This window comes from Mus caroli, unplaced genomic scaffold, assembly GCF_978045245.1.
Source record: "Mus caroli unplaced genomic scaffold, Mus_caroli_1 scaffold_12, whole genome shotgun sequence".
NCBI classification, from domain to species: domain Eukaryota; kingdom Metazoa; phylum Chordata; class Mammalia; order Rodentia; family Muridae; genus Mus; species Mus caroli.
Window position 1 is genome coordinate 34,252,764 of NW_028227267.1, and position 21,734 is coordinate 34,274,497.

Consider the following 21,734-nt stretch of genomic DNA (forward strand, 5'->3'; position numbering starts at 1 on the left):
TTTGAAGGAATAAGGATGTGGCATACAATTGGCTTGGGTAGTCCAGATACAACCTTTTTGCACATGATAACTTGATTGCTTAGTTCAGAGGATATTTGCTCTTTGGGCCATGCTCTACCGCAGGATGAACATTGAATTCACCATCATTAAATCACAACATGAGAAGACAATGTTGGATATGGAAAAAATGACCCAGTCAATAAGTGATATGATAGAGAAGTTCAAGGAACTCATAGAAGATAACTATTCCTACATGTGAGTCCCTGACACAGGTAAGGAGCAGCACTAGGCAGGGAATGCTTGTGGCCTTCTAGGACTTTGAACAAAAATAAGGGCTCTAGTTCTATACTACCTGTTTCTTTTTTTTTTAAATTATTTATTATATGTGTAAGTACATTGTAGCTGTCTTCAGACACTCCAGAAGAGGAGGTCAGATCACATTACGGATGGCTATGAGCCACCATGTAGTTCCTTGGAATTGAACTCAGGACCTCTGAGCCATCTCTCCAGCTCCACTATCTGTTCCTTAATAGGAGCCCTCCCTTGAGGCAAGGGTCTTGAATTTGTACCTCTTGGACTCAGTTTTCTTAAGTGTGAAGAGTGTCCAAGACACTCCAAACTTTATTCTTCCAAATTCAGGATCCTCTGCATAGAAACCATTTCCACCACGCTGGGAATATCAAGCAACCCTGAAACTTTAGGATTCTGACAGCAGATTCAAAGTTCTGGGATCCATGACAAAAATGGAAAGAGTTTATACCTGTTGGTCTTCTCTTCTCCCTCAGAGTGTTTTTGCCCTTTCCCTGCTGATTGTTTTCTGATAACAAGACATATAAGCAACCATGAGGAACATTTCCTCTTCAGTAATGTACATGGAACACTATTGATGTTATGGTTTTCCTAAGTCCTTTGAGACTTGTGGCATGCGGCTGATCTCTGGATTTGACCTACCTCGATTTGGTACTGATAGGTATAGTGTGGATTCTAGTCTGAGGCTGTCCGGGGATCAGGACACTTGTAGGAATCCTAGTTCTAAAAGAGTGGCAGAGAAATGTAAGCTTGCTGGAAATGACCATTTTTTGTTTCTTTTTTTGTGGATCAGCTTCAGGCACTGTTACCTCCTGAGTGACTGCAATTAATTGAAGGAAAAAGTAAGGATGGTGCTGAATGAGAACAGGAAGCTGCTGGTGGGGCCGGCTGAACAGGAAGCATCCTTTGGTGAAGAAAAAGGATCTGTGATGAGGCCAGCAAGAACATTTTTGTCACCAGTCCCAAGCAGCAGCAGGTAGGGTGATGTGTATCAGAGGCAGATTGCTGTCATGGCTCACCATAAACATAGAAAGTCCAATGGAACAGTCCAGCAACTTACCAGACACTTGCCTATGCCTCCTCCAAATGTTTATTTATGGGATCATCTACCAGGCTTTTTGTGGAGGTAGCCTTTATCAAGAAACTGCATGTTTGACAAGCAAATTTTTCTCTTCTGCCAGAATCTGCAGTTCACTAGGGGAGATAAGTTGATTACACATCACGACTCTATATGACATTGAGTTTGAAGGGTGCTGTGTTGGAGCTCTTCTTTAGAATAGTAGAGTGCTTTGCAGGAAGATGTAAAGGCCTTCAAAATTTTGTGGGGAGCATGTGAGATTTCAGGTAGGAAGTAGTTTGCAGGGATGAGAGCTTAGTGGGATTGAGAAATAAGTGGATTTCATTGTTGCCGTTTGGCAGTTTTTGCCCCCCACCCCAACCCTTTCCCCTGTAGATCTTGATTCACACTCAGTGAGCCTGAGTAGCAGCATGTCAGTCCTATTTTCTTTGAGTGCTGTTGGAGTTTTCTTTCCTGGGCCTTGTGGTCTGGAGCTGGCTGGATGAGCAGGGATGTAGGAAAGGCTTCTCACAATCTCAGTTGGTGTGAGAGTTTTGAGGCTTCATGAAAAAAATTCTTTCTGTATGCTCCTCATTCTGTCCAAGAAGAATGTTGTCTAGATCTTTCTATTTCCCTAGTAAGAATACCAGAGTTGTGTTTCTCAGTTGAAGCATCTGCTCTGCATAGTCTAAATTTTTTTTTCCACTAGCACGACAGATTCTTCATTGTTTTTGCTCCCTTATGATTTTAGGTGTGTGTGTGTGTGTGTGTGTGTGTGTGTGTGTGTATGTGTATGTATATGTGTGTTTATGGATGCTTATGCAAATCTGTACCTTTGTGGGTATTTTGTAAGGCCAGTTAAGGACATCTGATTTTGTGTAGTCATTCTTTAACTTAGTTCTTTGGGCCTATGTCTCTCAATAAACCTGATACTTCCTGTTGTTCGATGTCCAGTAGAATTTTCATCTGTCCACTACCAGGTGGAGATCTGTCTCTTATTTATATCAACAAATCATTAAACAATACTACTATTTTTAAAATTAGTATTACATTTCTTAATTTTTCCTGCTTAGAGTTATTGCCTGGGAGATTCTGGCTTGTCTTATTGGCTTAACCATGGGCATACATAGAAGCCTACAGTGCTCACTCTGCTGACATTGTTTTGCTAACTATATTTTGGGCATGGCTTTGTTTCAGGATACATTCTCACTCAGAGTTGTGCAGAGTGCTGCATTTCAGAAATGTCACAGCAGGTCATTTAACTAGATTTCTCCTGACTGATTTTGAGGATGGTTTAATATCATATAATAAGTAATGTGTTCATAAGTTCCTGAGTAATGATCAAAAGTCACAGTCTTCCTCGGATGCTCAAAAGGACTCAGTGTAGGTTTAGTGAGAGGGCCTTGATGAGTCAAAATGGGGCTTACTGGAGGCTATACATAGAAATCTCTTACTTGGCAATTTAGTGCTGTGTTGTCCAGGATATCTGTGTAGAGCTTGTAATTTCCCTTTAGGACCAGCAAGTATTTGCATAGAAAAAGTTCCTGAAGAGGAGACAAGTACAGGTCAGGGCTGCAAAGCCCCCTTGAGTCTAAGAGCCTTATACACATCATAGGTCCCACTACGTGCTCATGCAACAGAAAATATGCTAGATAAGAGCAAGAATTTCATTGATGTTTGTGTGTTTGTGTCAGTCTTTGTGTGGTATGTGGTGTGTGTGTTGGTGTGCGTGCGTGTGTGTGTGTGTGTGTGTGTGTGTGTGTGTGTGTTTGTGTACCAGCTGTGACTCAGTGTGTTTATTCTATGTTGTGTGTTTGCGTAAGGCAAAATGCCTTTGCAAGTGTTTGTGGTATGGATGCTTGAATATACAACTGTGTGTGTGTGTGTGTGTGTGTGTATGTTTGTGTGTGTGTTTGTGTAGACATGTAACCATGTCTGTCTCTAGAGGCCAAGCATGATGAGTAAAGCCCCTGAGATTACAGACTGCACCCATGAAAAATCAAATATAGCAGTCCAATTAGTGTGCATCTCTACCTAGATTCCAAGACAAAAAAAAAAAGGACACAAAATCTAAAGTCAGACTCTCAACTGGCTAGGGGCAATACTACTGATCCTCATTGAAATCCTTTGGAGAAAATCAATGGAATATGGTACATAGTGTTGAGGAGGAAGTTGGTGTATAAAATCCATGTGTTATGTCCCTTTTCTGCTCTGGAAGAATTAAAAAGACCGACTGGAATATCAGGTGGCTCACTGTGTATTCTCAGCATTCCACATTCTTTTCATCATTGCCTGCTACCATTGCCTATCCTGCTACCTCTACTCAGTCAAACGTTGCCTTATCATATGGCTTGGATTCTAATCATTGAGAGATTGAGTTGCACGTAGCTGTACATGCATCCAGCAGAATTCCCACAGCTGTGGTGCAAAACAGAGCTGTTTCAGGAGCCCCTTGAGGGTCATGATAATCTAAAAACTCACAATATGTTATCTGTGTGGGATTCTGCAATTGCTGTTATACAAAATCATTTTCTCAGTGTTAAAATCAGCCTTGCCGGGCGTGGTGGCACACGCCTTTAATCCCAGCACTCGGGAGGCAGAGGCAGGCGGATTTCTGAGTTCAAGGCCAGCCTGGTCTACAAAGTGAGCTCCAGGACAGCCAGAGCTATAAAGAGAAACCCTGTCTCGAAAAACAAAAAAATAAAAAAAAAAAAATAAAATAAAATCAGCCTCAATGGGTGTTGGGAGAAATGAGGACGTTCAGACAGGTCTGGTAGTATAAAAACAGGTGTTTGAGAAGCGAGGTTCAGAAAGTAGAAAAGAAGTCCCCTTTGACCCACTGATTCCAGAACAAGGAGTCGATATCCACAGAGTCTGTAGGACACATGAGGTCTGTAATTGTCCTCAGAGTAGTCCAGAAGAAGATGATATCCTGATGTCCATCAGCTAAAGAGTGAAACTGTACTATGTGATGCAGCCCTTTCATGAACTACTGCTCAGTGTTAGATAATCCATGCAAGTATTTGACCTTCAACTAGTTAGCCTCATTTTACTCAAAATATCCTTGACACAGTCACATTATTGGGAGAAAATTGTTCCATTGGTTCCTATTTATAATGACTTCCTATTTTTCTGGGATCATACCTTTGGACACCAAGTCAGTCAAGCAATGACAAAGGGAGCCTCTAATGGAGGGAACTGTTTACTTTGGAACAAAACTGAAACAGTGAAGGAGAGGCTAGTCCATCACCAACACGTGATCCTTTGCTGGCAGAGAAGCCTACTCTACACAGCTTTTGGAACTTGCTAAGACAGATTGGATACTATGCCAAGAACCCTGATTCTGAGTCTGTGTTTATGAGGGGAAAGCTTCTCACTGACTGAGCTGTCTATATGCTTTGCTCATTACGTACCTATCCCATTCAAGATTTGTTTTTATGACTCCAAAATATCCTGGGAGATTTTTATAATAGCATTAGCTAGGAAAATAAACAGGTTACTGAGGTATACTGTGCTTGGGTTGTGTGAATACAAATAAATTGCATATTTGACAGAGTGCTCTACAACAGTCTCAGATGTACAGGTGTGTTATGTTCCTTCATGGACATCACTTTTAAAATTCAGTTCCTAGCCTGGGGAATATTTTCAGTTAGCACATTCTTTCTGATTTTAGGACACATGCAGTGCCTGTGATTTTAATGTTATAGGTTTTCTCTGGTTATTTCCAGATACAAGGGTTGATGAGTGGTACCTTGTCAGGGTCCTGCACTAGAGAAATAATCGTAACCTTCACTTCAATTCTAGGCAGGTTCCCCATAAGGCATCCACATGGTTTTCTAGGTTGTTCACATCTCACTTGAACTCAGATTCAGACATTGCTACATTGTTATTATTCAATATATTATACATGGACTATTGGAGAAATATAGTGTTTTTCTTTTAAACTCCAGTACAATGTGTATTTCTCAGCTCAGTTTCTAGCAGTTTTTAAAAGCTGAAAAATAATTCCAAGCCCAGGTGCTCTATGACACTTGGGGATGCAGGGAATGACCTCAGCCAATGATAGGTCATAGTAGATTATCCAGATGAATAGATCTAGTGTGGGATGGAGAGCTGAATTGACAAATCCTAATCAGGTTGTTCTTCCTTCCTTCCCTAGGTGTGAAATACTCCAGCAGAAACTGGAACATGGAACAGACCAGGACAAGGTCTCCTTTGAAGATAACTTCTATAGGGGGATATCTGCATGTGCAAAGCAAATATTTCATCTCATCCCCAGTAATCATGGCTATCATCTGCTGCATTTTCTTCCTTTACTTTTGTTTCCTTGCAATGAATAACCCTTAATTTCATCTGTGCTCTGGCTCAGCAAGAGTGAGCATGTAGAGGGATTCAGACATGTGCTGAGACACATCAAGAGCTGCTGGGAAAACATGAAGATTCTGAGAGTGTAAATTTTTCTTGTCCTGATAGGTCGTCAAGGAAAATTACAAAATCTATCTACAAGATCGTAAAGACTTTGAGCCAAAGTCTGTAACATGTTTTCTGCTTAGTCTTGGGTGTCCTTGTTCTTCAAACCCATACTCCAAAAAAGGAGACCTACTTAAATTTCTCTTGTAAAGATTGTTACCAGAAGTAACTTATTTTCTACTGTGTTTCCAAGGACAGCCATGGGCTGTAAGTCTGTGCTGCAAAATAACAGCCAAAGAAGGCTCTTTAGCACAATTGTTTTTAGATTTTGGTTTGAGCTTTGATTACTTTTGTTATTTTGTTTCTCTTTTGTTTCATTTAAAGTTTACTTTTTGTTTGTTTCTTTGCTGTTGTTTTATTTTGTAATTGATTTACTTTTTTGATAAGGCTATACACTGTACATATTGACTGCCCACTTTTAGTTACTATGGAGTAAATTGGATGTTTTCTTATGAATAAAACAGTGATCTCTAACTCTTCCTTCTTAAGAAACTTTTTTTTTTTTTTTGGTTTTTGGAGACAGGGTTTCTCTGTATAGCCCTGGCTGTCCTGGAACTCACTTTGTAAACCAGGCTGGCCTCGAACTCAGAAATCCGCCTGCCTCTGCCTCCAGAGTGCTGGGATTAAAGACGTGCACCACCACGCCCGGCTAAGAAACTTCTTTATTCAGCTGTGGTATCACCCTATTGAAATCCCACACCTATCAGACACAGGTGGATCTAAGTAAGGGGCTTGGGTTCCATAATGACTTCCTAGCCAGACTGAGCTACAAAAGTAATAGTTTGTACATTCAGTGTGTCTAGTGTGTCCAACTCTGTGAATTCCAACTTGAAGGTGGAAAAATTACCCATATTGTATCCTTTCATATCAAACATTTAGCTGCTGCTAAAATACTGTGTATGATAGTGTTGAACAAATTAATGGGAAATATATCAGTATTTCTGAAATGTCTTTCAGGAAATAAAAACATATTCTAAGGGAATATAAAAGCTGTCAGAAAACACAGACATGTATGCTTCTGCTTTCCTTCAAATGTTCTATCAGTGGTAACTACTACTAGAGAGATTCAATTTTAGGACCTTTTGAGATAGGGATTTATTATTATTTGGTGATTTTGTTATTTTTCATTATTATGAGAGTGAATTTTGTGCTTGACAATACATTTGGTTCCATTTTATGGTTTTAACACAAGCACAGTGTGTAGTTCAGTATTCAGTACCCAGATGTTTTTTAAAAGCTGAGACCAAATCCAGGCCCATATGCTTTGTGAGTTTTCTCCCTTGGTTTTTGTTCCCCCCAGTGGCGATTCTGTTTGTTATTTGGTTTTATTTTATATTCACGCATGATTTGCCTTTTGTAGGTCTGTGCAACACTTGCATGCCACTCCCCAAAGGCCAGAAGAAGTTACTGGGTTTCACCTGGAACTAAAATGACAGAGGACTGTTAGATGCCATGTGGGTCTTTTGAGAAACATATTCTCAAATGAAGAGCTATCTCTCCATCGCCTAATATGGACTTTTGTCCTTCCTTGTGTGCTATATTAGTGGGATGGATCATATCTATAGAAAGTTTTTCTTGAGATATGTTTACTTTGTTGTAAAAAAGTAGAAGCACCCATTTCCTTTCAGGGCCAAAGCAGTTTAGAATGTGATTTGAAGTTTCTCTTTGGATCAGAGAATAGGTTTTGTGAGCAGCAACACCAGGTCAGGTAACAGGGACAAATCATAGTGCAGAGCTCATCACTGACACTACCACAGGAAAGTGGACAATACAGAGAATACTGGCATAAGACAATGGAGCTGGGGCTAAGTTAAAATCTTGCAATTGCAGTGGCTCTGAAAATGAGATAGAGCCTTCTCAGATGGTGGCTGGATGGAGTCCTCCATTTCTTTACAAAAGGAAACATGGCATCCATTTGAGTAGCTGGTGTGTACTGGAGATCCAACCCCTGCTTTGCAGGGTATGGCTCTGATGGGAAAACCTCTACCAAAGCACTGAATGGGTCAGAGGTGCTTAACCCTTAACTCAGTACTTCTGCTAGCTTTCTGATTCTGTACATTGCACACAATAACCCTTGTAAGAGTCCCAGTGTTTTAACTTATTTTGACTGACATACTTTATGACATATTCTATACTTTACTATTCAGGACTACTCTCAAATGTTGTGTGAAACTAATTTCATAACGTCAATGACTTTTACATTTCTCGGGTCCCAATGTTGTCTCTATTTCATTTTCTAATAATTTCTTCAAACTGTCTTTGAAAGTTATGCATTAATCTGGTACTACCATTACACAGTTATTATTACATTGTTTCCAAGATGAGTACACACAGCATACACCTGGGAAATTTTAAACTGTGCTGTACTGAGTCCTTATATCTCAGGTTTTCATAGTTTAAAATCATTACATCAAGAAACATCGAGTTTCACAGACTACAACTGAGCAGAAGAAGAAAGAAATAGGAAATTCAGATATAATAAAATAAGTATACATATCAAGGACAGCTGAAAAGCAGTCATGCACAATGAATTCTATACAATGATTGTACAGGGCTAAGGTTAAGATAAAGGGGAATTATGTTTTAGTATGAAGAGCTTCCACAGGCTATTGAGATGTTTCTATCACAGCCTACATCAAGCAGTCCCTTATTTCAAATGGCAGGTACCCAGGAAGAATGTGTCTCCTACTTCTCAAGACCACAGACACCATCTTTTTTTACAAGTAGCTGCTGCAGGCTGCTGAGAGGTTTCCATTTTGACCTGTTGTGTGCAGTCCCTCTAATTGCTTGTTCTCTCCATCACCCTTTAAATGTAAAAATGCAGAGACCCACTGCTGAACATTAGACTGTGGTCAGAGAGTCTTGTGGAAGTGTTGGTGGAAGGGTTGTAGTAGCCAGAAGGGTTAGGAAGCCACAAGAGGACCTACAGAGTCAACTAATATGAACCCTTGGGGGTTCAGAGAGACTGAACCATGAGACAACCCCATGTAGGGGTTTGAACTAGGACCGTTACATAAATGAAACAGATATGCAGCTTGGTCTTCATGTGGGCGACTAACAACTGGAGTGGGTGCTGCCTCGGATTTAGACTCTGTTACCTGCCTTTAGATCTCTTTTCCCTTGCTGGGCTGCCCTGTCTGTGCTCAGTGAGAGAGGATGCACTTAATTCTGATGGAACTTGATGTGCCAGGATGGGTTGGTATTGGGGGAAAAAAGCTGGTCGTTTTCTCTGGGGAGAAGGGAATAGGGAATTGGCGGGGGGAGGAGTGGGACATTGAGTCTGACTGGGAAGAGAGGGAGGGGCTGTGATCAGATGGAAATAAATAATTCAATAAAAAAATGCACATCTTTTGACTCTTGAAGACTTTCTATTCAAGTATGTCTTTGACCATTTTCTCCATGGTCTTCTCTCCTCTCCCCTCCAGCCAATGCTCTTCTCTTTCCCCATCACCTTCTGTTTTGAGACAAAGTTTCAGTAGAACCAATGGAAGCTCAATCTGACTTGCTTCTAAAGAAATGACTCAGACTATTGTTATATCATTTGGCTTTGATAATTACTATGAGGTGGTGGTGTACACTTTTACTCCCAGCACTTGTGAGACAGAGGCAGGAGGATTTCTGAGTTTGACGCCAGCCTGATCTACAAAGTGAGTTCCAGGACAGCCAGGGATATACAGGGAACACTGTCTTAAAAAAAACAAAAATAGAGACAATTACTGTGGGTCGGGTGACCCCTAATCTGCTTTTCTAACATCTCACCTGGCTACCTTTCTAGTGGTGCACCCCAAATACTTGCGGTTTTTCCTCCATATGTGCTCGTGGTACAGGTCCCCCATGGTGCCTTCTCTCTTTTTTCTAGTTTCTCCTCTTATCTTTCACTTCTACACCCACAACCACATAACTAGAAACTCAAATATGTCTAATCCGTCCAGTAAATACCAGTAGCCAATTTTATTTAACCAATGGCTTTAAATTAAGCAAAAATATTTGCACAACAAAAGCTTTTGTTAGGAGAATACTCTCCTAGTTCCAGACCTTCCTAGGAACAGGATTTAGCATTACAATTCATAGCAACAGATGGAAACTCAATGAAGTTCTTAGAGGAATGAAGGTAACTTAAAATTTCTTATATAGTCAAGGATGCTCCTGAACTCCTGATTCTGACCTCCTCTCCCAAGTGCTGGTATTTCAAGCAATGGTGTGAGATGTTAGTAACTCCAGTTTCAAGGGAAATGAGGCCTTCTTCTGTGTCTCCTGACACCATGTACCCACATCATGCATGGCAATACATGGTGCCAAAAGACCTGTCCAAATGTGGGCTCTGCATCTTACTGTATATGAACTGGTGGGACAATTCCCTTATAATAACTACATTTAATAATCTTCTGTTAGCCTAGTCTGGATCCCCAAAGCAGATTATCCATTAGTCCCCTGGATGCACTTGCCTTGGAGCTGAATGAAGGCCTGGACAAGAAGAGCTGTATCACTTGATAATGATTGGTTTCCTGTGTGTTTACAGGTGTCCCTTTCTGTGTCAGAGTTAGCTTAGAAAGAGAAGGTGTCCAAAGGCAGAGAGCAACTTAACACATCCCCCAATCCTTCTCAGGCTTCTGCTTAAAAGCCCTGGTTTGACAGCACCAGTTTGGGGATCCAGGGGATTAATTCCTTTACACATTAAGTGTGTGATTCACAGTTAGTCTCAGGAATGAGATCTGTTGCAGGAGACCTTCACAAGCATGAAGCATCCACTGGAAGAAGTACTTCCTCAATAAACTCTGAGATCTAGTGTGGTTAAGATCAATATCAACCATCACTCTCCCTTCCTAGCCTTGCACAGACATGCTCTCCACCATAGGCATGTGACCTCTATTTCAGGATCCATCCATGCAGATGTGTTTGAAGTTTCATCCCAACACTGGTGAGCTGGCCTTAAATGGTTGTTCCTTCCTCTATCTCTTCTCACTGAGGATCTTCTCAATTCTGCATTTCATCAATTAGGCATTTCATGCCTAGTCTGCATGGTTATCCTACATGAGAAGTGACAGATCTGCTCCAGCCTTGACAATTCTATCTTGAACCCACAAGAGCTCTGCATGGGTGCAAGGTAACCTAGGAAAATTAGCATTCCATCTTCAAGCACCTTAACCTATAGGTCTTCATAAATTTCTATCTTTGATTGTGGATGATCTTGTTCAATTAAAAACCACACAATCTGGAAGGACAAAGAAGAAATGTAGGGTAGGGACAGGAAAGAAGTCTCTTCCATTAAGAACATTTGTCACTGAACAAAGAATTCTCACCTGAGGAATACCGAATGGCAGAGAAGCACCTGAAAAAATGTTCAACATCCTTAATCATCAGGGAAATGCAACTCAAAACAACCCTGAGATTCCACCTCACACCAGTCAGAATGTCTAGGATCAAAACTTCAGGTGACAGCAGATGCTGGCGAGGATGTGGAGAAAGTTGAACACTCCTCCATTGTTGGTGGGATTGCAAGCTTTTACAACCACTCTGGAAATCAGTCTGGCTATTCCTTAGAAAATTGGACATAGTACTACTGGAGGATCCAGCAATACCTACTCCTGGGCATATATCCAGAAGATGTTCCAACTGGCAAGAAGGACACATGCTCCACTATGTTCATAACAGCCTTATTTATAATAGCCAGAAGCTGGAAAGAACCCAGATGCCCCTCAACAGAGGAATGGATACAGAAAATGTGGTACATTTACACAATGGAGTACTACTACTCAGCTATTAAAAAGAATGAATTTATGAAATTCCTAGCCAAGTGGATGGACCTGGAGGGCATCATCCTGAGTGAGGTAACACAATCACAAAGGAACTCACACAATATGTACTCACTGATAAGTGGATATTAGCCCCAAACTTAGGATACCCAAGATATAAGATACAGTTTGATAAACACATGAAACTCAAGAAGAATGAACACTGAAGTGTGGACACTATGCCCCTCCTTAGAATTGGGAACAGAACACCCATGGAAGAAGTTACAGAGACAAAGTTTGGAGCTGTGACAAAAAGATGGACCATCTAGAGACTGCCATATCCAGGGATCCACCCCATAATCAGCTTCCAAACGCTGACACCGTTGCATACACTAGCAAGATTTTACTGAAAGGACGCAGATATAGCTGTCTCTTGTGAGACCATGCCGGGGCCTAGCAAACACAGAAGTGGATGCTCACAGTCAGCTAGTGGATGGATCACAGGGCCTCCAATGGAGGAGCTGGAGAAAGTACCCAAAGAGCTGAAGGGATCCGCAACCCTATGTGTGGAACAATATTATGAACTAACCAGTACCCCGGAGCTCTTGACTCTAGCTTAATATGTATCAAAAGATAGCCTAGTCGGCCATCACCGGAAAGAGAGGCCTATTGGACATGCAAACTTTATATGCCCCAGTACAGGGGAATGCCAGGGCAAAAAAAAAAAAAAAAAAAAAAAAAACAAAAACAAAAAAAAACTGGGAATGGGTGGGTAGGGAAGTGGGGGGTGGGAGGGTATGGGGGACTTTTGGGATAGCATTGGAAATGTAATTGAGGAAAAGATGTAATAAAAAATATTTTAAAAAAGTAATAAAGGCACAGAAATTCAAAAAAAAAAAAAAAAAAAAAAGAATTTGTCTATCCACCAGAGGGCCCAGTAGGCATCTAACAATCCTATTAATGAGTCTCTTGGTTGAACACCATGCCCTCTTCTGGCTTCTGGAGGAATTGCATGCATTTGGTGCACAGTTGTGGTCATGGTGGGGTTTCTAGAGACCTGCTGGGTGCCAATGGGGGCCTGCCCCATGTGCCTGGCTTGCTTGCTTTTTGCCGCTTTTGCTGGTACCAGGTGCGGGTTGCAGCAGGCCAAACATACATATAATAAAACAAATTAAAAATAGCAACGCTCCAAATTCAAACAAATAAACAAAACCCAAAAGGGCTCCAAATGTGCAGTCACACTAATATTGCCTAAAAAGAAAGCCATGTCTCAACATGCCTGGGAAATCTCAACACGGGTAGTTGGGAAGCCCTTTTCTGGAAAGTCAGTATTTCTGCTTTACAGTTATCACCAATGCTGTATTTCAAGGAAATGAGAGGCAGATAGCTCTGGGTTTCCTGATTTCTTATGAACCCCAAATGAATATTCATTTCCTAAGAAGCTTTAGAGCAATACAGTTGTGACTCTTGGAAGTCACTACACAAGGACCGCCCCATCTCCCCTCTGGGAGACCTATGTTTATTGCCCCCGACCCCCACTATCATAAGGGCAGTTGCTTTTGCACTGGTTGAAAACTTAAGGGACAGTCCCAGTTAGCTAGAAAAGTCCAGAAGTTACTTTTTCAGGACAGGATGAGCGAAAGTGTGATGGACCTGCCTTTCCTACACCCTTGGGATCTTAGTGTGTGTGCGGGGGAGGGAGACAGGACACTTCTCCCCTTCCAGGACCCCTCACTCGCCCACCTCTAGTAGCCCCAGCCCTCCCCTACCAGATGGTCTGTCCTCCCTGAGTATCCACCAGTTATGTCTCTGAGTTGGAGGAGAATTTCGTCTCCCACTAAGCTTGCCATACCCCAAAGACCATTTGTGAGAGCTAGTCCCTTTCAAATGTCTCCCTGTAGAAAAACTGAACCTGGAAAGAAAGGAAACAATCTCCAAGCAGATGTCTGACCACCCCCACTGGCATACTGGCAGCATGGGGTTACAGGGTCCTAGGAGCCCCAACCCCGTTCTGTGGCCTCACACCTGTGAACCCTGGTGCTTTCATGCCAGCTTCAGAATTACCCCAGGTCGCCCCGTACCCCGCAGGATTAGTCAGGGAGGGCAGCTGAGAACAATGATATAGGTATAAATATTGAGCCATGACATTGAAGCGCCAGGCTCCTCCCCTCCCCCCGCGCACCAGGCACACTCTGAGCTGCTCTGCACGCCCGGTTGCCTTCCGCTGCTTCCAGCGAGGCGCTCATACCCGAGGTTCCCCAACAACCTTTTCCTCGCTAAGACTGCAAGAGTCCTGCTGGGGAAGAAGTAACTTGGTTTTTCTCCGAGAAACCCGGCCGGATTAGGCAGCCAGGGCGAGTAGAGGGGAGAAAGGAGGGGAGCTGGTGGAACCTGGTGGAAGTCTCCTGGGCAGTCTGATCACACTTTCTCCTTGTCCTCCTGTCTCCTCCTCCTAGGTGCAGAGATTGTGGGCGGACTCTGTAATCACTGAGGAGGGGGAAGACGAGGGATCGGAGCTCTCCTGCAGTGATGGCATGGCGCAGCGCGGCGTGGTGACTTGGATAGGCGGAGTTTCAAGGCTGCTGTGCTTGAAGTCTGTCCTTCTAGCCTGGCGGGCGCCAGTCCAACTCCGTGCCTCCCGGAGGCCTGTAAGGTAGCGAGTGCGCACCCCAGTTCCACTGTATAACTCCATCAGCCTGCAGCCAGCATGGAGAAGGACAGCTTGAGTCGCCCCGATCAGCAGTATAAGTGCGTGATGGAGATCAACTAAGGCGCCTATGAGAAGGTGTCAAGGCCCACGACTTGAAGAAAGGCTGCCTCTTCGTGAATGTGAAGCACATTTGAGTGCAGACCTGTGAGGAGGGCATGCAGCTTTCCACCATCAGCGAGGTGGCGATGCTGAGGCACCTGGAGCACCCCAATGTGGTCAGGGGAGCTGGGAGCCCTGGCCATGGGGTCCAGGAAGGTGCTGGGCAAGGGGCAGCTGGTGGCCAAACTAAAGTTAAGAGTTGAGTTTCCCCAGATAAAACCGGTGACCCTGCTAGACAGCGCAGAAAAAGAGACCTGCAGTAGCTTCCAGGCAGCCAAGCTATTCTGAAGAGCTTTTGCTCTGCCTGCCCCAAGGGGTCCAGGGGCACTGGGTGTCTTTTAGGGACAAAATCAGACAACCCCAGAAATGTCCGTCCAGCCCTTACTTAACTTTTTCCGTCCATGGGGGAATTTTTGAGAGACACAGTGAGATAGTTATCCAGCTTGCAGATAATTGGAAGGAAACTTTAAGGGTAGAGCATAATGTAAATAAAGTTTAAGAAAATGCAGAAATGTGCAAGAATGTGTTTGCCAATCACACCCACAGTGGTGCCTTTTTTATATAGTCCTAAATTGGCTTCTGATAGTCTTAGAAGTTCAGAAGTTTAGAGTCTGACACCTAGTGTTAAACATTGTTTGAAAAATGTCTTTCAAAGCTGGGTACTGGGAACACTGAACCAGGAAGATCCAGAGTTCAAGACCCTCCTGAGCTACAAAAGACCCTGTCTGAGAAAAGAAAGGGAGGGGGAGTAGGTAGTAGGGTGGAGGGCGATTGCATCTCAAAAGGTTTTCTGATTGTATCATTTAGTATCTGTGGACTGGTATGATCTGACTTAGAATGCCTTTCTCATTGGTTAGATGTGAGTTTGTGCTTTAGATTCTAAAGCCTCTGTTTTCCCTGGAAGAGTTGTGCAGGTGTGTGGGGGAGGTATTCCTAACCCACTCTCCTGTGGTTGAAGAGAATGGTGTTTTCTTGAAGATGCTGGGATTTCCCCATTGTGCCTTTTCTCATTCTCTTATTTAAACAGATGCATAGCTGGAAGTTAAAAGGGAAAGCACAGCCTTTTCTACATTAGGTGATGAGTTAACATTCTCAGGTCTTCTTTTTAGAGGGGTGATCTTGGCATATTCATCCTGTCTTCTCATTCCTGTAGGGATTACTTAAAACAAATATGTGCCTACTGAATGCCCTGGTGTATCCCAGGCTTGATGAGCCAATAGTGTCCTGCACACAGATTTGCTCTAGTTTTACAGTACGTAATCTTGAATTCTGGAGCCCTTGTCAAAATAAGACTGTACAGCCAGAGTGTTCCCATTCCACAGGTGAGTTCTGTTTGTCATTGTTATAGACTGTCTGAATCTATCTTTGGTGAAAGTATTCCATGACCACTGTGTGCTCCCTGAGATTTGTGTTTACTCCTTCAGGTTAGTCCAGCCTTGAGTAGACTTTGAAGGTACAGATAGAACCAGAGGCTGATGGACACCTCTTCCAAATGACTAACTTGTCCAGTCACTGGCTTTTAAGCTTTTCCCATGTTATTTTATTTCAGGATTATCAAATTGACTCCTTTGTTTTCTGGAGGTCATCTGCAGACTTTGAAATGATAATCCCACTCAATCTCCAGCTCCCTGGTCCTGGCATTCCTGAGCACTGGGGCATCGAGCCTTCACAGGACTAAGGACCTTTTCTCTCATTGATGACCAACAAAGCCATCCTCTGCTAAATATGCAGCTCAAAAAATGGTTCTCTCCATATGTACTCTTGGGCTAGTGCTTTAGTCCTTAAGATCGCTGGGGGTACTGGTTGGTTCATATTGTTCCTCCTATGGGGCTGGAAAACCCTTCAGTACCTTGGGTCCTTACTCTATCTCCACTACTGCAGTCCCTGTGATCAGTCAATGGTTGGCTGAGAGCATCCTCCTCAGTATTTGACAGGCACTAACAGAGACTCTCAGGAGATAGCTATACCAGGCTCTGGTCAGCAAGCTCTTATTGGCATCCACAGTAGCACCTGGGATTAGTGACAGTATAGGGAATGGTTAGACAGATGGGGCTGTTTCTCAATGACCTTTCATTCAGTCTCTGCTCCACACTTTGTCTCTCTGTCTCCACCCATGGGTATTTTGTTCCCCCTTCTAAGAAGAACCAAAGTATCCACATTTTTGTCTTCCTTATTTTGAGCTTCATGTGGGCTGTTAATTGTATCTTGGATATTCCAAGCTTCAGGGCTAGTATCCACTTATAAGTGAGTGCATACCATGTGTGTTCTTTTCTGATTGAGTTACCTCACTCAGGATGATATTTTCTAGTTCTATCCATTTGCCTAAGAATTTTATAAATTCATTGTTTTTAATAGCTGAATAGTACTCCATTGTGTAATTACATCACATTTTCTGCATCCATTCCTCTGTTGAGGGACATCTGGGTTCTTTCCAGCTACTGGCTATTATAATAAGGTTACTACGAAAATAGTGGAGCATGTGTCATTATTACATGTTGGAGCATCTTCTCGGTATATGCCCAGGAGTGTTATTGCTGGGTCCTCAGGTAGTACTATATCCAGTTTTCTGAGGAACCACCAAAATGATTTCCAGAGTGGTTTTCAACCATCAGTGGACTCAGTTCCCAAATAAAAGGACATAGTCTAAAAGACTCGAAAAGTAAACAGCACCCAGGATTTTGCTGCATACAGGATATGCACCTCACTGACAAAGACAGATACTACCTTAGAATTTAAAGCTGAAAAATAATTTCCCAGACTAATGTTCCCAAGAAATAAGATGAAGTAGGCATTCTAATATCAAATAAAATCGAGTTTCTGCCTAAGTTTTTCAAAAAAGATAAGGAAGGACACTTCATATTCATCAAAGGAAAAATCTACCGATATGAACTGCCAATTCTGAACATCTATGCTCCAATTGCAAGGGCAACCAAAGTCGGAAAAGAAATTTTACAAAAGTTCAAAGCACACATTGTAACTCACACAACAATGGAGGGAGAGGTCAAGTACCCCACTCTCATCAATGGTCAGATCATGGATACAGAATCTAAACAGAGACACAGTGAACCTAACAGAAGTTATGAACTAAATTGATTTAACAGATATCTATAGAACATTTCATCCTAAATCAAAAGAATATACCTTCTTCTCCACACCTCATGTCACCTTCTACAAAGTTGACCATATAATCGTTCACAAAACAGGCCACAACAGATACAAAAAATTGAAATAATCTGATGCAACCTATCAGATCACCACGGACTAAGGCTGTTCTTCAATAACAACAAAAACAACAGAAAGCCTACATACATATGGAAGCTAAACAATGCTTTCCTCAATTATAACTTGGCCAAGGAGGAAATGAAGAAAGAAATTAAAGACTTTTTAGAATTTAGTGAAAACAAAATTACAACACACCCAAACTTAAGGGACACAATAAAAACCATGTTAAGTGGAAAACTCATAGCTCTGAATACCTCCTAAAAGAAACTGGAGAGAGTATATACTAGCAGCTTGACTGAACATCTGAAAATTCTAGTGCAAACAGAAGCAAATATACCCAAGAGGAGTAGATGGCAGGAAATAATCAAACTCAGAGCTGAAATCAACCAACCAACCAACCAACCAAACAAACAAACAAAAAAACTATACAATGAATCAAGAAAACAAGGCACTGATTCTTTGACAAAATCAACAAGATAGAAAATCCCTTATCCAGACTAACCTGATGGCACAGAGACAGTATTGAAATTAACAAAATCAGAAATGAAAAAGGAAACATAATGACAGAAACCAATGTAATCAAAAAAAAAAAAAAAAAAAAAAACCAATCATCAAATCCTACTGCAAAGCTGTAGTCAACCAAACTGGAAAATCTGTTTGAAATGGACAATTATCTTAACAGATACCAGGTACCAAAATTAAATCAGGATCAGATAAACCATGTGAACTGTCCTACATCCCCTAAAGAAATAGAAGCAATGGGTAAAATCTCCCAACCAACAATAGCTCCGGACCAGATGGGTTTAGTGCAGAATTCTTTCAAACCTTCAAAGAAGACCTAATACCAATTCCCTTCAAACTATTCCACAAAATAGAAACAAAAGGAATAATACCCAATGTGCTCTATGGAGCCACAGTTACACTGATAACAAAGCCACAAAAAAGAAAGAACTTCTGAATTTCATTTATGGATACCAGTGCAAAATTATGCATTTCACTTCTCAAAAACCAAAACCAAGAACAAATCATGAAGATCATTCGTCCTTATCAAGTGGATTTCATCCCATGTATGGAGGAATGGTTCCATATACAGAAATCCGTCTGCATAATCCATTATCTAAAAAAATCTCAAGAAAAACACTACATGATCATTTCATGCTGAGAAAGCATTTGACCAAATTCAACATCTATTTATGATAAAAGTCTAGGGAAGATCAGGAATTCATGGCCCATACCTAAACATAGTATAATTGATATACAACAAACCTGTAGCCAACATCAAACTAAAGGGAGAGAAACTGGAAGCAATGCCACTAAAATGAGGGAGTAGACAAGGCTGCCTTCTCAGTCCCTACCTATTCAATATTGTACTCAGAGTCCTAGCCAGAGCAATTAGACAACATAAGGAGGACAAAGGGATACAAATTGGAAAGGAAGAAATTAAAATACCAGTATTTGCAGATGATAGGATCATATACTTAACTGACCACAAAAGTTCCAACAGAGAATTCCTTCCTTTTTTCTTTCTTCTATTTAAAAAATTTTTTTCCTTTATATATTTTAAACTCCAGATTTGTTTGTTTGTTGTTTTTGTTTTGTTTTGTTTTGTTTTGTTTCAAGACAGGGTTTCTCTGGGTAGCCCTGGAAGTCCTGGAATTCACTTTATAGACCAGGCTGGCCTGGAACTCAGAAATCTGCCTGCCTCTGCCTCCGGAGTGCTGGGATTAAAGGTATGTGTCACCAGGCCAGGCTAAACTCCAGATTTTATTCCTCTCCTGATCCACCCCCATATCATTACCCATACCACCACCCCCAAAACCCTGTGTCCACAGGATGTCCCCACCCCCACGCCCACCTGCACCAGACCTTTGAACTCTCTAGGGCCTCCATTCTCTTGAGGCTTATGTGCATTTTCTCTGACTGAATCCAGACCTGGCAGTTCTCTGCTGTATATATTTTGGGGGCCTGATAACAGTGGTTATATGCAGCCTGGTTGGCATTGCAGTGTCTGAGAGATCTCCAGGGTCCAGGATTATTGAGTGTTCTTGTCCTCCAACAGGTTTGACCCACCCCCACCCCCCCACCCCCACCCCCCACCCCCACCCCCCCTGCTCCTCAGCTTCTTCCAGCTTTCCAACCACAGGGGTTAGCAGCTTTCCATAATTCAACCACAGTGGTCAGCACACAACCAATGGTTAGAAGCACTGACCACCAGAGAACTGCTAAACCTGATATACAACTTCAGCACAGTGGCTGGATGTGAATTATATCAAACAAATTAGTTTCCTTATTTTATTAAAAAAATAAACAGGCTAAGAAAGAAATTAGGGAAACCACATCCTTCTCAATAGTCACAAACAAAAGAAAATACCTTGAATGAGACTCTAACCAGGCAAGTGAAATATTGGTATGACAAGAACTTCAAGTCTCTGAAGAAAGAAATCAAAGAACATCTCATAAGATAGAAAGATATCCACTTCTCATGGATTGGCAGGATTAATATAGTAAAAATGGCCATCATGCATTTGCAGATTCAACGCAATCCCCATCAAAATTCCAAATCAATTGTTCTTATACTTAGAAAAGCAATTTGCAAATTCATTTAAATAACAAAAAAGTGTCATAGAAGGTTGAACAAAAGAGTCACAGGAAGAAATGTGGAGACAAGCTGTGGAACTGAGACTGAAGCAAAGGCCATCCTGAGAATTCCCACCTGGGGATCCATCCCATATACAGACACCAAACTCAGACACTATCAAAGATGCCAAGAAGTGTTTGATGACAGGAGCCTGCTACAGCTGTCTCCTCAGAGGCTCTGCCTAAGACTGATGAATACAGAAACAGATGCTTGCAGCAACCCTTTGGAATGAGCATAGGGTCCCCAATTGAGGAGTTAGAGAAAGGACTGAAGGGGCTAAATGGATTTGCAACTATTGGAAGAACAACAATGTCAACCAACCAGATACTCCAGAGCTCACAGGAACTGAACCACCAATCAAAGAGTACATATGGAGCAACCCAAGGCTCTAGCTACATATGCAGCAGACAATGGCCTTGTCAGACATTAATGGGAAGAGAGGCCCTTGTTCCTTTGAAAGTTCAATGCCCCAGTATAGGGGAATGCCTGGGCAAGGAGACAGCAGTGTTTGTGTGAGTGGGGAACTCTCTCATAGATGCAGATGGAGGGGGCATGAGATAACAGGTTTTGAACCAGAAACCAGGAAACAGGATAAATTTTGAAGTGTAAGATTAAAATATTTTAAAATATAAAAACAAAATTAATTGAAGACCCAGAAATTTAACCATACATATCGACACATGATCTTTGACAAAGAAGCCAAAAATATACAATGGAAAAAAGAAAGCATCTTCAATAAATGGTGCTGGTCCTACTGTCAGTAAGTAAGTATGTAGAAAAATGAAAGTAGATCCATATTTGTCACCAGGAATAAAACTCAAGGCCAGGTGGATCAAAGACTTCAACATAAAACCAGATTCACTGAATCTAATTGAAGAGAAATTGAGAAAGAGCTTCAAACTCACAGGAGTAGGGGCAAATTTTCTAAATATGCTCCGATGGCTCAGGTTCTAACATCAAAAATTGATAAATGGGACCTCATGAAACTGAAAAACTTATGTAAGGCAAAGGGCATAGTCAGTAGGACAAATTGGTAACCTACATATTGGGAAAAAAATTTCACTAACCTTACATTCCAAAATATCTAAATAACTCAAGTAGATAAACACCAAAAAGAAAAGAACCCAGTCTGAAAGTCGCAAAGAACTATAGAAAAAAATCAAAACAAGGAAACTTGAATGGCTGAGATGCAGTTAAAGAAATGTGGAAAGTCCTTAGTCTTCCGGGAAATGAAAACCAAAGCAATTGAGATTGGTATAAGGCCGTATACTTTCCAATAAAGAATGGCCAAGATCAAAAACTGGCAAAAGCACATGTTGGTGAGAATGTGAGAAAAGAGAAACAAAACTTCATTTCTGGTGGGAGTGCAAAGTACTATGACAACTATGGAAATCAATCTGGAGGTTCCTCAGAAAATTCGAAATAGATCTGCCTGAAGGCCAAAGACTTACCTTCATGGCCTATGCCTTCCGAATTTCATGTTTCATCCAATGGCAT

The 21,734-nt window shown here is 41.7% G+C and overlaps 1 protein-coding gene and 1 long non-coding RNA gene across 2 annotated transcripts in view; one reads left to right on the forward strand and one right to left on the reverse strand.

Moving 5' to 3' along the window:
* Window positions 1–21,734, reverse strand: part of LOC147001673 (uncharacterized) — a 129,182-nt gene that overhangs the window by 45,786 nt on the left and 61,662 nt on the right. The window lies entirely within an intron of this gene.
* On the forward strand, window positions 127–5,830 carry LOC147001675 (uncharacterized). Its single transcript, XR_015044611.1, has 3 exons — window positions 127–272; window positions 1,103–1,285; window positions 5,526–5,830. It is a non-coding gene; the product is annotated as an uncharacterized LOC147001675 (long non-coding RNA).